Below are 14,109 nucleotides of genomic sequence, written 5' to 3'. Positions count from 1 at the left end.
AGTAAATGACGCCTTCTGGCCGCATAATAGAACTAAGCCCCAGTACTACCAACTGAAAGTTTCATTTAACCAGCAGCGGGCAATATACCTACTTTAATTTGATGTCGTCTGGCTGCTTGCATAAATGGTTAGCATGCTGGTCTTTGGTCCAAGGGGTCCAGGGGATCGAGGGTTCGATTTCCGGTCTTGTCGGAGATTTTAACTTTCATTATTAATTCCTATGGCTTGGGGACTGGGTGTTAGTGACGTCTTAAGCATTACACTTCATCTTAGGAAGGGCCCCATCCTCACAGACGTGCAGGTCACATATTCGGCGTCAATTCTAAAGATCTGCACCAGACCTCCGCGGAGGCCACACGCCATTATTATAAATTTATATGAACGGCAAAAATGATTATATTAGCTTTAAGACAACATAATAATAATAATAATAATAATAATAATAATAATAATAATAATAATAATAATAACACCACCTCGGTCTCTTTCATTCACCAGCCATTGTTTTCCCCTGTGGGTTAGGGTGGCAGAATAACATCCACAGTGTCCCCTGCCTGTCGTAAGGGAAGCGTGAGTCACCATGCACCTCATCCCTCCTGCGGTCATCGGAATCACCTGCTGTTCGGAGTCGTGAATTGTGAGACTCATTAGAATGTTGACTTTACCTACCATTTTGTAGTCGTGAGTTTTCATACTATTTGTAACTAATTTTAGCCCGTGAGTTTTGAAATTCGTGAGTTTTGAGACATAACCGTATTCACCCCCCGTCGGAGAAGAAACCCCCTTTTCGCTGACGTATGGGGTCTGATATTGAGTCGGAGAGCAATTTGCAGAGTAGGGGGAGAAGTTTTCCTTTTTTTAACAAGCGGCCCATTTCAGGGGTTAAATTTTGAAGTTATTTAGTGAGAGAAAGGTTATAAAATTTGTTGAAGCCAGAAACAGATTCTTATTTCAAGTTAAAACTGGTCGTAAACTCGTAAGTTAGCCAAAGGCCGCGATTTTTTGAAACGTGTATTCGGCTTCTTGGTTCTTACGACCCGTTTTGTGAGTGGGATGCCAGAGTTGGTTGAATGGCTTAAGAGGATTCTAGATTTGATCACCTTTACTATCTACTATGAGATCTAACTGTCGGAATGCGAAGTTCTGTTCGTGTCGTCCTGTCAGATTTCAGTCTTGGTGCTTTTGTCATCATTCCGAGTGTCTTATTTGGAAAAACTTGTCATTTGGAAAGCGGTGTTTCAGCAATATATCCCCAGGCCTTACGGCCATACAGCACGATGGGCGTGATACATGCCAGGTAAATGTTTCTCTTAAATACTTGTAGAGGGACAGAAATTATCTCCGAATCAGGTACACTATCAACCCCATCAATATTGTGTCAGAAAAAAACAATGATATGGAATATAGATTGGCATTACATTTCTAATTATTAGCAAGCTAATGTGATATTTCAGGGAAGAAATATTGGGAAAAGAATACCCAAAATGTGTTCAATGGTATCACTTTCATTTAATTGTATACAAGAATGCTGGAAATGCAGGTTGTAACTTCTCAAATTATGGACAAGAATAATTTCAGATTGTAATATAACTGACCTTTATTTGTGATGTCAGCTATCAGTTGACGAAGTGTTAAGATATTCTCTGCAGAGGTTGGTCACTCAGATCCACCATCAAACTAGTATTACGAAAATGAGTACAACGCGAAGCCCATCTCTGAACATACAGCACTTCAGAATTAGATTCCTACAAATTCATGGTTTATAGCTATAAAGCTGCCAACATTTTATTCTCTGTTCAGATATTTAGTTTCAAGAGATTAAAGCAAGATATTGAATAATTCACTACAAAGGGAGAGAGAATTTTTAAAATTAATCATTCAAACGCCCGTTAACTTTGTAATCTACTGTATAATGTAACTCAATTCATTTATGTAAAATAGATATTCATTGTGGAACGCGATTGTTTGTAATTTCAATGTAGAGTAAATATATTATTTCATTATTTTGAAATCGTTATCCCGATTTATCAAAATACACGTTTAATTATTCAATAAATTTATTATTTAACGTTTCGCTTCTTCATTGACGGCTGTCAGTTTCAGGTTATTTTCTTTAATATTAGTTTTTAAAATACAGTGCTACAATGATAAATCATGAATGTGTAGCAATAATATTATCAGCATTATCTGCACTGGAAAATTTTGCAAACCAATCTTTCTACCTAACTACTCTCAGCTTCAAAAGAGATAACAATAATTACATACTAGTATCACTTTTGTGAATAATATGCCTGAAGCTAAAATTACCCCATCACGTTTCACTTGCGGGTTAATAGAAAATTAACGCCTAGGTAAAGGTGAAAAAGCGTCAATCAAGATAGGGGGAGAAATTATTGAACAGGTGAATAAGTTTAAGTATCTTGGAAGTATTGTGACTAAGACCTTCACTCTATAACAGACATAAAAGCTCGAATTGCCTTAGCCAAGGAAAGCTTCAACAAGAAGAAAAAACTGTTTTGTGGCCCGCTAGAGATAGATCTGAGGAAGAGGCTTGCAAGGTGTTACATATGGAGTATAGGTCTATATGGCGTTGAAACATGGACACTAAGTAAGGAAGAAAGAACAGAGAAGAATAGAGGCATTTGAGATGTGGATTTGGCGAAGAATTGAAGGTGTAAAGTGGGAAGATAAAATATCAAATGAGGAAGTTCTGAAGAGAGTGGAAGAAGTGAGGAGCATGCTGACCGTAATCCAAAATAGGAAGAAAAACTGGATAGGGCATAATCTAAGACACAACACCTTACTAGGAGTCCACCAGCCACCAGCCAGTTGCTTTACGTCGCACCGACACAGATAGGTCCCATGGCGACGATGGGACGGGAAAGGGCTAGGAGTGGGAAGGAAGCGGCTGTGGCCTTAATTAAGGTACAGCCCCAGCATTTGCCTGGTGTGAAAATGGGAAACCACGGAAAACCATTTTCAGGGCTGCCGATAGTGGGGTTCGAACCTACTATCTCCCGAATACTGGATACTGGCCGCACTTAAGCGACTGCAGCTATAGAGCTCGGTCTTACTAGGAGTAGCAGTTGAAGGGATGATAAAAGGAAAAGGAGGAAGAGGAAGGAGACGATATCAGTTATTAGACAGCATTTGAAAAAGACAGGAGGATTATGCAGAAGTGAAGAAAAGGGCACAAGATCTAGAGATATGGAGGTCACAACCATGATTGGACCTGACGAATGGCAGAACAACCTATGATGATGATGATGAATATCGCGGACATTACGACCAGCTCAGAGTGCCACTTTAATCTTTGAAGAATATTTCAATATTCACTCTCATTAAGTATGATTCCATGATAATTTTCAGTCATGCAAAGAATTCTGACTTTATAGTTTCTTGCAATTGTACATAAATAGATGTGGTTTGTGGTTGTGATTATTGTTTTAGGAGGAAATACAACTGGGAAAACGTCCTTTCTAATGAATGAATAAATAAATAAATAAATAAAAATGTAAATAACTAAGTAAAACATGTAATTCAAGTCAATGAACTTTGTTTAAAGAACGAAGCTGCTGCTACAACGAAATAGAGACAGTTTCATGATGAACTAGTCTGTTCACGAATCTTGTCACTTAAATATAAAGAATTTCCATAGAGAATTTTATTCCCTAGTGCTTTAATATATTCACCCTGGCTGTTATACCATTATTGGGACAGATTACTGCATGCCAAATACCCATCTTGAGAGAGTCTTGACCAAATAGAACGTTTTTACATTTGTTTTCCAAAATGTAGTTTTTAAAAGTTTTGTAGGGTTTTGAGCGCCTCAAAGAATCACTTAGGTACTGATAATAGATCTGCATCACTCATCAAGGCATAAACTTTAAATGAAATATTCTGTGTACAGCCAGTACAGCACCTGTTATATTCAATGTGGGCGTGGCTCATGCGGTGCGATATTTCAATTACAATTTAAAGAAAATTACGGGCATCGGAAGCCTATTACATGTATCTGAATGTAGAAAACATCGGAAAAATTTCAACGGTCGAAGTTTTTAAAAATCGGCGTTTTCATTATAAAAGGGTCCCTAGCTATGTTTCATACATCTTCGTGTATTGCTGATAGTTTTGGCGTTAATTGCACGCTGTATTCATAGATTTTAAAAACTGAATTGTTTGTAGATTGTTTGTTGTGTTCTTAGGTTACTAGCACTTCTATCTCTTCCCGTCTGCTTAAAATTTTAGCTAATCAGAAATTTTTGAAATTTATTGAACCAACCAATAGAAACTGTGGGTGTGGACAGGGCTTCAGCCCAAATAGTTCTGGAACCTTCCTCTCCGCTATAAAACCTGGGACTTTTTGGGCCACGTGGTCTTCCGATCACTCCAGTCTAGAGGTTTTGAGTGTGTTCATAGAGGAGGCAGGGGTCCTGCCTCGTCCATCTCCAGAATTCCCATCAGCTCAAGGTAATGGCAGACATCATTTAATTATGTAATAGTCTCAGGAAGCTAACTCAAGGGGTAGGTTTCAAAATCGTTTCTTAATGTAATCTTTCAATATAAATTTTCAATCAGGTCTAAGAGCCCAGTCTAACTTAGGGAATAAAAAGTGTAAACCCACTTGTATTCCCCTTTAACTTGATACTGAGGTGACTATGAGATCTAAACTTTTAAATTTTCCTTTTGTAGTTTGTTGTCGCTCGTGTTTGTTAATGGTACGTTGCACAGCCCTAGTCTAGCTTGTTTTTGATCGAAAATGTTCTCTTTAAAGTTTATGTCTCGAACACTTAAGTGGCTTTAAAGAACAGCGAAAAGGAATATTGATTCAGGACAGAAAGTGTCTGTTGAATGAAAAGAGAAAAGAAAGAAAAGGTGTTATCATCCAGTGACAAGAAGGAAGCTAAAGAGAGATTACAGTTTGTAATGTAAATTCTTGAGTATAACTTCATGTTTCCAAATACTTTGTTTGTTGTACAGTTGACACTGAGAAAGTCTAGTTTGCACGTCGTGGTTGTATATTTCAGTGTCCATGTTCTACTTTTAGTTCCAAGACTTTCTTTTGTGTTTCTCTATTTCCCAGTATGGCAACTGAAGTAAGCCCTGGTGATTGGCTTCGTGGGAGAGAAATTGGGGAAACTTTGTGGAGGCACGAAGTGTGTTGGCCAGACTTTATTGTCCCTCGTGGACCACAGTGAAGGGCTAGGACTGGATAAAGTGCCATTTCCTTAAAGCCTTCAGAAATTGAAGTGAGATCTCAATTGTACAAGACGCAAGTGAAGGAATGTGTGAATCAGAACAAGATTTTTAACTTACGCGTTTCCACCAACTTATTCACCTTCCATGAATTTTCGTGTTACACATTTTATAACGAGACTTGATCGCTATTTACGAAGGTTTTTGATAGGAAACCATCATGAAAATATGGAAGAATCTACACCCCTACTTTTCCATTTACATAGTCAACTGGCTGTGTGCTATTGCAGAGTTCCGTGTCAGAAGCGAGTTTTAATGGAATTCTGAGGATTACTGGTGCCTACGTCAAATATTCATTAAGTCAGAGAAAGACTTACGGAAAATATTGAATAACGCAGGATCTTGACGAAAGAAAATAATGAGAAATAGGATAATATTGAAGAAACGTCACATAAAAACGTACATCTCTGAACTGAGTTAATTCTTCTTTTTATACGCAAAACAAATAATTAATCGGGTTAAGAATGGATAATCCTAAAATCTAAAATAAATGAAAGCAGCGGATGATGCCAAGTGACAAAATAAATGTCATAATATTAAATAAGGTCTTGAAGAAAACAGATATTGCTATTTGTATTGAATAACGTATGATGGTAAATTGAATAGGACATAAAATATACATACCGTCGCAAGGAAGGAGAGCCTTTCTTAAAGAAGAAACTTTGCTTACCTGAAACAAAGATACACATATTAAAAATAAGGTTCCCAGAAGGAAATCACAATCTAATCTCATCGACTGCAGATCTTAAAAACATTTACACTCTTAAGGCTTTTTCAATCGTGAAATCACCAGCGTGCCACCCCAGTGCAGCAGTTGGACCGCTACACTCCTCCAAGACGCCGGCGACCACTGATATAAAGGCCAAATGCAGGCATTTGAACAAGTGGAGCCGCATGCTTCTCCTACTGCACCGTCACTGCGTTGTCCTGCATAGGAGGCTTGCAGTGGTGTCTCAACGGCACACTGGAGGGGTGTAGCGGTCCAACTGATGGGCCCACTGCTGCACTGGGGCGGGATTCTGGTGATTTCGCGATTCTGAAAGACTACGGAGCTTAGATGTTTTTAAGCGTACACATATTGGAGAGAGGGTATGAGGACTTCTGTGTAGAGCATGGCCTGTGTAGCCTGTGGGACATGGACAATTACTGGTCCGTACATCCTCAAACACTGGTCTCCAGTACAAGCAAATTATGTTATGTAATTAGTGGCTTTACACGGATTTCGTCTTTTATGAGCTACTGCATAGCCAGACAAAAGACGCAATCCATGATGTTCAATAGATGCTGAATGACCTTTCACCAGGCACACTGTCCACAATTTAGTGTACATTTTCTGGGATTTGCTGCTTCGCCACAACAGTCACCGCCTGCAAACAATTTGTTTCATTCCCTTCAAACTTCCCTTAAATGAAAAAATCGATTTCTTAGATAACATCGAAATTCGTTTACGTAAGCTTTTCAAAGATATGGGCGGAACTTTCTGAAGAAATGGTCCGATAAATACAGTCATTCGATTACACTGTAAGTATTCACTGTAAGCTGGTGACTGCTTACTGAGTAGATGCTCGCGAAACGCCACACTGGGACTACGAATCCATAAAGTCAGGTTATGATCGCTCATTTCATTGATATGAGGAAGAAGGAAACATGGTGCTCTCCTCGGGATAACCTCGGAACGTTTCAACTAGATAATGTTGCAGTCTCACAGAGGAAATTATATATCTAGAAGTACGGAAAGGTGGCAAACTTGACTAGGCCCACTTCATAACCCGCATAAAATTTGGGCCTCTTCCATTAAATAAGAGGTGACTAAACCAACAGAAGGTATTAAAGATTGACCATGAAGATGAAGGTGGTTTTTAAGACCGTTTACAAGAAATAAAATGGGAACCTTGGAAGAAAACCGGGACATTGTGGTTGATATTGCAAACGAAATAGCACCGTTACGATGAGCACGCAAAGACAGATGGTGGAATGGAGTGTGTAAAAAGGCAATAAATCAAAGAGCAATGGCCTTCAAAGCATGGTATGCTGAAGAAACTAAGGATAAATTTGATACTTACAGAGAAGTGCGGAAACACACGGATGAAACCTTCCGACAAGCCAAAACAAACGAATTAATGAAAGAAATACGAGGCATTGAATCGGAATTTAGTAAAAGTAACAGCCGGAACTTTTATAAGACCTTTAACCAGCACTTGAAATGTTATCAGGCACCAAGCTTAAACTTTCGGAGAAAGGATGGGGAACTAGTTGAAAGCAATATAGAAAAATGTGAGATCCTAGCAAGCTATTTTGATGAACTGTTGTACTTGATGAATCCTGGGATAAATGGCTAAACATTATTCAAGAACAAAGAAACAAAGAATATTCGGAAGATAGTCATGGAATTGAAGAACAACAATGTTGTAAGGAATGATTCAATCACAGCTGAGATACTAAAAAGTGGTAGAGAAATAACTATCCAGGCATTAGTCCATGAAGTGGGAAATATATGGGAGACTGAGAAGATCCCCGATGAGTGCAAAATTGCACTGATCCACACATTACAGAAAATAAGTTGAAAAAGAAATGTCAACAATTATCATGGCATCTCTATTTTACATATAGCATATAAGGTGATCTCAAAAGCTCTTCAGATCAGACTAGTGGAGCAAATAGATCACCAACTTGGTGAATACGAACGTGGTTTCAAAAGGCACATATGGAGTTTGAAAAGGGTCATGGAAGATTACACCGGAAAGCGTACGATTCAGTCGAGTGCGAAGTGTTATTTGACATCTTGAGTGAATTTGGAGTGGATGATAAAACGACAGAAATTATTAAGCAGACCGTAACTCTTAACCGCTCTAAATTAAAATTCATTGTGAATTTTTCAAGGAGATTGAAATTAAAACAGGAGTAAGGTAGGGCGATGGACTATCACCGGCTCCCTTTAATTACGCGTTGGAAAAGGTTATCCGCGAAAGGTAAAAATAACTTAACAAGAAAGGCTTACTGAACCAAGTACACATTGGAGGTTCAAAGAACGGTGTCAAGAACAACTGTCTGGATTTTGCTGATGATTTAGCGATCCTTTCTAGAAACAAAGATACAACTGTAGAACAGACAAATCTTTTAAGAAAAGCTAAAAGGCTGGACGTAGGATCTCCTTTTAACAAAAAAGTACTTGACTAATATCCCCGCAGTTCCCCAACAACTAAAGACAAGGTATGGTCAGACTGAAAGTGTTAACAGCTTAAAATATATCGGTGAGATTGTGCAGATGGGATCTAAAGGAATACAAGCTAACAACAGTAGGCTAGATAGGATGGCCGCAGCGCTTCTCAGAACGCACTACCTGTACACATCTATAATAATAATAATAATAATAATAATAATAATAATAATAATAATAATAATAATAATAATAATATCTCAGCTCCCAAACTGCAAAACCTCTTGAAGTGGTGAAATCTAGACAGTCTGCATACTACTGATTTTGACATTCCGATTGTGCTTGACGGTATCTGTGGCTAATATAATAAGAATAAGAATAAGAATAAGAATAAGAATAAGAATAAGAATAAGAATAAGAATAAGAATAAGAATAAGAATAAGAATAAGAATACGAATATTGTCCATACGTTCAACTAATTGATTTTCCGGTGTTCACAGAAGCCATGATGGTGGAATTTTGTCCTGTAAGGATTATTTGTTTAATTCTTCAGCCTGGAGGTTGGCTGAATTCTCAAGGAATACCTTATGCAGTTCCATTGAAAAATGCAAAATCCGATGGAGGAAATTTAATGAGGCGTACTAAGCAAAATTCGGAATGAGGTGGTTTATCATTGATTTACTCAGATTTTCAAGTACGTGCCGGCAAATCTACCAAGCACAATTCGTAATTGAACACATTCAGTGCCACTAGAACGAGCCGAAATCGAACCCGCCAACTTGGGTCAGTGATTCTACGTCTAAGCCACTTAATGCGTCACGTATAATTGACTGGGCCACAAGAGATTTATAACATGCCAATACAAATAACAGTGCTAATATTTTTTATTCAACTACTAAACTGACCACCTGACACCTCAGCCAGTATCAAAACCAAAACTTGGGATAATGAATGGGACACTGTACCACTGATCCACAGAGAAAGTTTCGTAGACAAGAAGCAAAAACATTCTAAATCTAATATCCATTGAAATTAGTGATGTCTATCAAACCACCTCCCCTCTCCGCACTACCCAAATATTGTACTTATCACTGAAGAATCATGTATCTGCTGAGATCTTCTTGTAAGTCACCTGTTTATTGAGTAAATTTTAAGTGGACCTAATATGTATCTTTTAATCTGTTCGTGAAATGATGAAATCAAAATAACGAGGTTGTTTTCAATATGCCTGGTTTAATATTATAATGATTCAGAACTAACCAGCTACCTCTGCTAAATAGCCTATGGATGACAATTATTTCTCCTACCTTCTCGTCTAATTCTAGCTTCTTATTATTAACTCCTTTTCTTTGGTATTCTGTCTTTTTGCTCGGTCTGTTACAGTCTGTTGCTAGATCTTGCCTTCAGTCTCTTACATTTCGTCAATTCATCGTACAATGATCGTATTTACATAATTAGGCGGACAAATCACCGTTCTGTGAATTTCACTGTAATGATACAAAATGACATAAAAAATATGTGGATATATAAGAACTGAACCCACTATTGATTGAGGTTAAATTTAATTGGATATTTGGTTGTGTTATTCAGAATGTAATGAACGATTATGATATACCGAATATCAAAATATTTAATGTGGTTTATGATACTCGGACTTTTCTTTCGCAAACTTCATTTCAAAACATACATCTGCAAATTGATGTTGAGTAACCAAAACGTTTTACAGGGTTCTGCTTCGAACTTTGAATGTTCACGATAGATTTGTGTACGCACTTCAAAAATATTCCACTGCACTGATCACGTGCGAAACAATCTCCTCGTTCCTCCCAGATGGTGGTGCCGATAATCATTTTAAAAGTTAAATGGGCAATCATCCTTTCGCTTCACTGTCGCATCATTTGCACTTTCATTTTAATGCCCTCCGTCAAACCTCATGTTTAAAACAACCCTAGAAACTTAGGATACCTTGGTTACCATCATTGTAAATTTGATTGGGATTCCCAACGCTTGGCCGCCTAAATGTGTCGAACTGACCACTATGCATCAAAGGTACGATCTTTTGGCATAGCGTCGTGTCGTCCTGGGTTGCCCTGTCACCATTTCGTTGGTCCATCGACGCGATCTCAAAAAAAGTCTTGCCCATTTTTTTAACAAATTGGCTTACGTCGCACCGTCACAGATAGGTCTTATGGCGACGAAGGACTATGAAAGAGATAGGAAAGGAAACGACTGTGGCCTTAATTAAGGTACAGCAACATTATTTCCCGTATGTGAAAGTGGGAAACCACGGAAAACCATACTCACGACTGCGGATATTGGGAGTCGAATCTACTATCTCTCGAATGCAAGCGGGAAACTACGTGACCCAAACCGTGCAGCCACTTGCTCGGTAGTTATGATGTGGTGATCAATCGAGTAGCTGCGTGGTTTAAGCTAGCTAGCTGTCAGCTTACATTCGAGAGATAGTGAGCTCGAACCCCACTATCGGAAGGTCTAAAGAAGGTTTACCGTGGTTTCAAATTTCCACACGAGGTTAAACGCTACGGCTGTACCTTAATTAAAGCCAAGGTCACTTCCTTACCGCTCTTAGCCCTTTCAAATACCATCGTCACCATTAGGACCTATCTGAGTCGGTGCGACGTAAAGCTAATTGTAATAAAAAAGTTAAAAGAATGATGTAGTGCCTGACGTCGTACAGGGGTCAGGGTATCAATATCTAAGGAATAAACCCAGATTTTCGCTGCTAAACGTGCGTAACTAAACTTATGATTTTGCTATTTGCAAGAAAAACATAATTATACAAATTCTTCAAACTCAACAGTTATTTATTTTCGTCACACACAAAGTCGCTAACATACATTTAGTTAAGAATGACTTGAAATACAATGGAAAACGGTGTTTATGTGTTGTCAAGTACTGTTGATACAAATGTCAATACTGGTTTACATGTTTCCGTTTGTTACTCTTTCAAAATCCCACTTGCTTTGAGAGTTCGAAGACGTGGTTAGTTGACATGTAGTGTTAGAACTAAAATGTTGTGGAGTTATCGTTTAAAAAAGAAAAAAATATGCAGGTATTAAAATTCACTTCGATTAACAAAATTCATAAAAATATTTTTTTTTGCTAGTTGTTTTACGTCACACCGACACAGATAAGTCTTATGGCGACGATGGGACAGGGAAGGGCTAGGAGTGGGAAGTAAGCGGCCGTGGCCTAGTGTGAAAATGGGAAACCACGGAAAACCATCTTCAGGGCTGCCGACAGTGGGTTTCGAATCTATCTCCCGAATACTGGATACTGGCCGCACTTAAGCGACTACAGCTATCGAGCTCGGTAAAAAAAAATTGTTAGAAGTGTAATTTTTCATATTTTTAATATGAAATATACAGATATTCTAACGTCCACTGCAACGTAACTTATTAGAATTTAATTCATCTTATTCTGAGTAGATTGGAAGTATTATTCTCATGTGCAATCATATTTGAGTACGTTAGTCACGAAAATCTTTAAAAGTATTTCATCTTTTATATCGTAAAAGACAAGACGCTTTTGAATACGTGAAGAATTAGGACTATTTCTTCACGAATTTCCTTTTACAATTTGCTTTACGTCACACTGACACAAAGAGAAAGTACGAAGGAAGCGTCCGTAGCCTAAATTAAGTTACAGCCCCAGCATTTGCCTGATGTTAAAATGGGAAACCACGGACAACAATTCTCAGGGCTGCCGAAAGTGGGGTTCGAACCAACTACAGTATCTCCCGAATGCAAGCTGACAGCTACGTGATACAAACCGCAGAGCCACTCGCTCGGTGTCACGATATTATTGGCTTTAATTGCTTTAAAGCAACTTTATTTCATTCTGTACTCAGTAATTATTTCTGACATTTATTCTCTTGAAGTGTGATGTCAAAGAACCGGCTCTTGACTGAATGGCCAACATACTGGCCTGTGGTTCAGACCAGCCCGGGTTCCATTCTCGGCCGTTTCGGGGATTTCAACTGTGAATGGTAAAACCTTTGGCTCGAGGACTGAATCTTTGTGTTTATCTTAATACAATTATCTTCATCTTCACACAGCTCACACCTCATGAAGGACATCCGGCCGTAAAATTAAGCAAAATCTACACCAAGTGCCGACCCCAATAAATTGCGGGGAAAAATGTCAAAAAGAAGAAGCAGAAGTAGTGTGAAGAGACAGAGAACTCACATAGGTATGTTAACCATGGAATGTCCGGCTTCATAGCGTTAGTAGTCTGGCCTTCAGTCCAGAGGACCCCGGGTTCGATTCCCGGCTGTTTCAGGCATTTTTACCTTATTTTTTATTCGCCTGACTCGGAGTTGGGTGTGTGTGCCGTCTTCACCATTATCCTTACAGACATGCAGGTCGTCAAAGGCCGTGTAATAGAAGAAGACTTGCGCCAGACCTCTCCGGAAGGCATGCGTAGTTAATTAATTGACCCACGCAGGTTTTGCCATCATAAACACAGATAATGTACCATTCTAGCTACAGTTCGAAAATATGATAACATTCTTATTTCATATAAATTGATAAAATTCATAATCCGTCATTTAGGTTTCTTCTTGGTGTAATTCAGTCTAATGACTGGTTTGCCCCTGCGATGAGTCTTCTCCAACTGGGTCGATCCTGTGCAGTACGTTTTGCATCTGCATAGCTCCTGCATCCTGAGTTCACAAGAAATATTATTAATGTATTTCTTGGTCTTCCACGACGACGTTTCCCTTGTATTTTACCTTCCAAAATTTCCATCAGCACATTCCTATGTCGAACCGCATGTCCCATCCAAGAAAGTTGTCTCTTCCCAATCTGGCTCAACAGCTGTCCCTTTTTTTGGACGATATTCAATACCTCAGTGTCGGTATTCTTCTCCACCCAACTTATCTCTTGCAGACGACGCCAACACCACATCTCAAAGGATTCCAGCCTCTTAGTATCACTCTTGGGTAATGTCCAGGTCTCATCATAATACAGCCCAACAGACCAAACATTTCCTTTTCTTAACGTGAGGGACATTTTTTTCTGACATAAAAGGAACTGTTTTTCGCTGAAGGCTTGCTTTGCTATTGCTGTTCGTGTTTTTATTTCAGTGTGATGCTGAAGGCTCTCTGCTATGATCTGGCCAAGGTATTTGAACTGTGCTGCCTGTTGTACAGGCTCACCACTGGATGTGGGTTCCTACTAAACATCAAGAATCATAAACATCATCATAATAAATAAGTTACAAGTTTGTGAGCGGCTGCAGGGTGACCTCGATAGTGTTGTGAGATGGACGGTGGACAATGGTATGATGATAAAAGGGGTTAAAAGTCAGGAAAAGTCCTCTCAGTTTTAATTACTGCGTTGATAGGGTGAAAGCTCCTTTTGGGGATCATTGTAAGTACCTAGGTGTTAATATAAGAAAAGACCTTCATTGGAGTAATCACACAAATATGATTGTTAATAAAGGGTACAGATCTCTGCGCATGGTTATGAGGGTATTTGGGGGTTGTAGTAAGGATGTAAAGGAGAGGGCATATAAGTCTCTGGTAAGACCCCAACTAGAGTATGGTTCCAGTGTATGGGACCCTCGATAGGATTACTTGATTCAAGAACTGGATAAATTCCAAAGGAAAGCAGCTCGATTTGTTCTGGGTGATTTCCGACAAAAGAGTAGCGTAACAAAATTGTTGCAAAGTT

This window comes from Anabrus simplex, chromosome 7, assembly GCF_040414725.1.
Source record: "Anabrus simplex isolate iqAnaSimp1 chromosome 7, ASM4041472v1, whole genome shotgun sequence".
In the NCBI taxonomy this organism is placed as follows: Eukaryota; Metazoa; Arthropoda; class Insecta; order Orthoptera; family Tettigoniidae; genus Anabrus; species Anabrus simplex.
The sequence above is the reverse complement of the archived record's forward strand: the minus strand, read 5'-3'. Positions refer to the sequence as shown.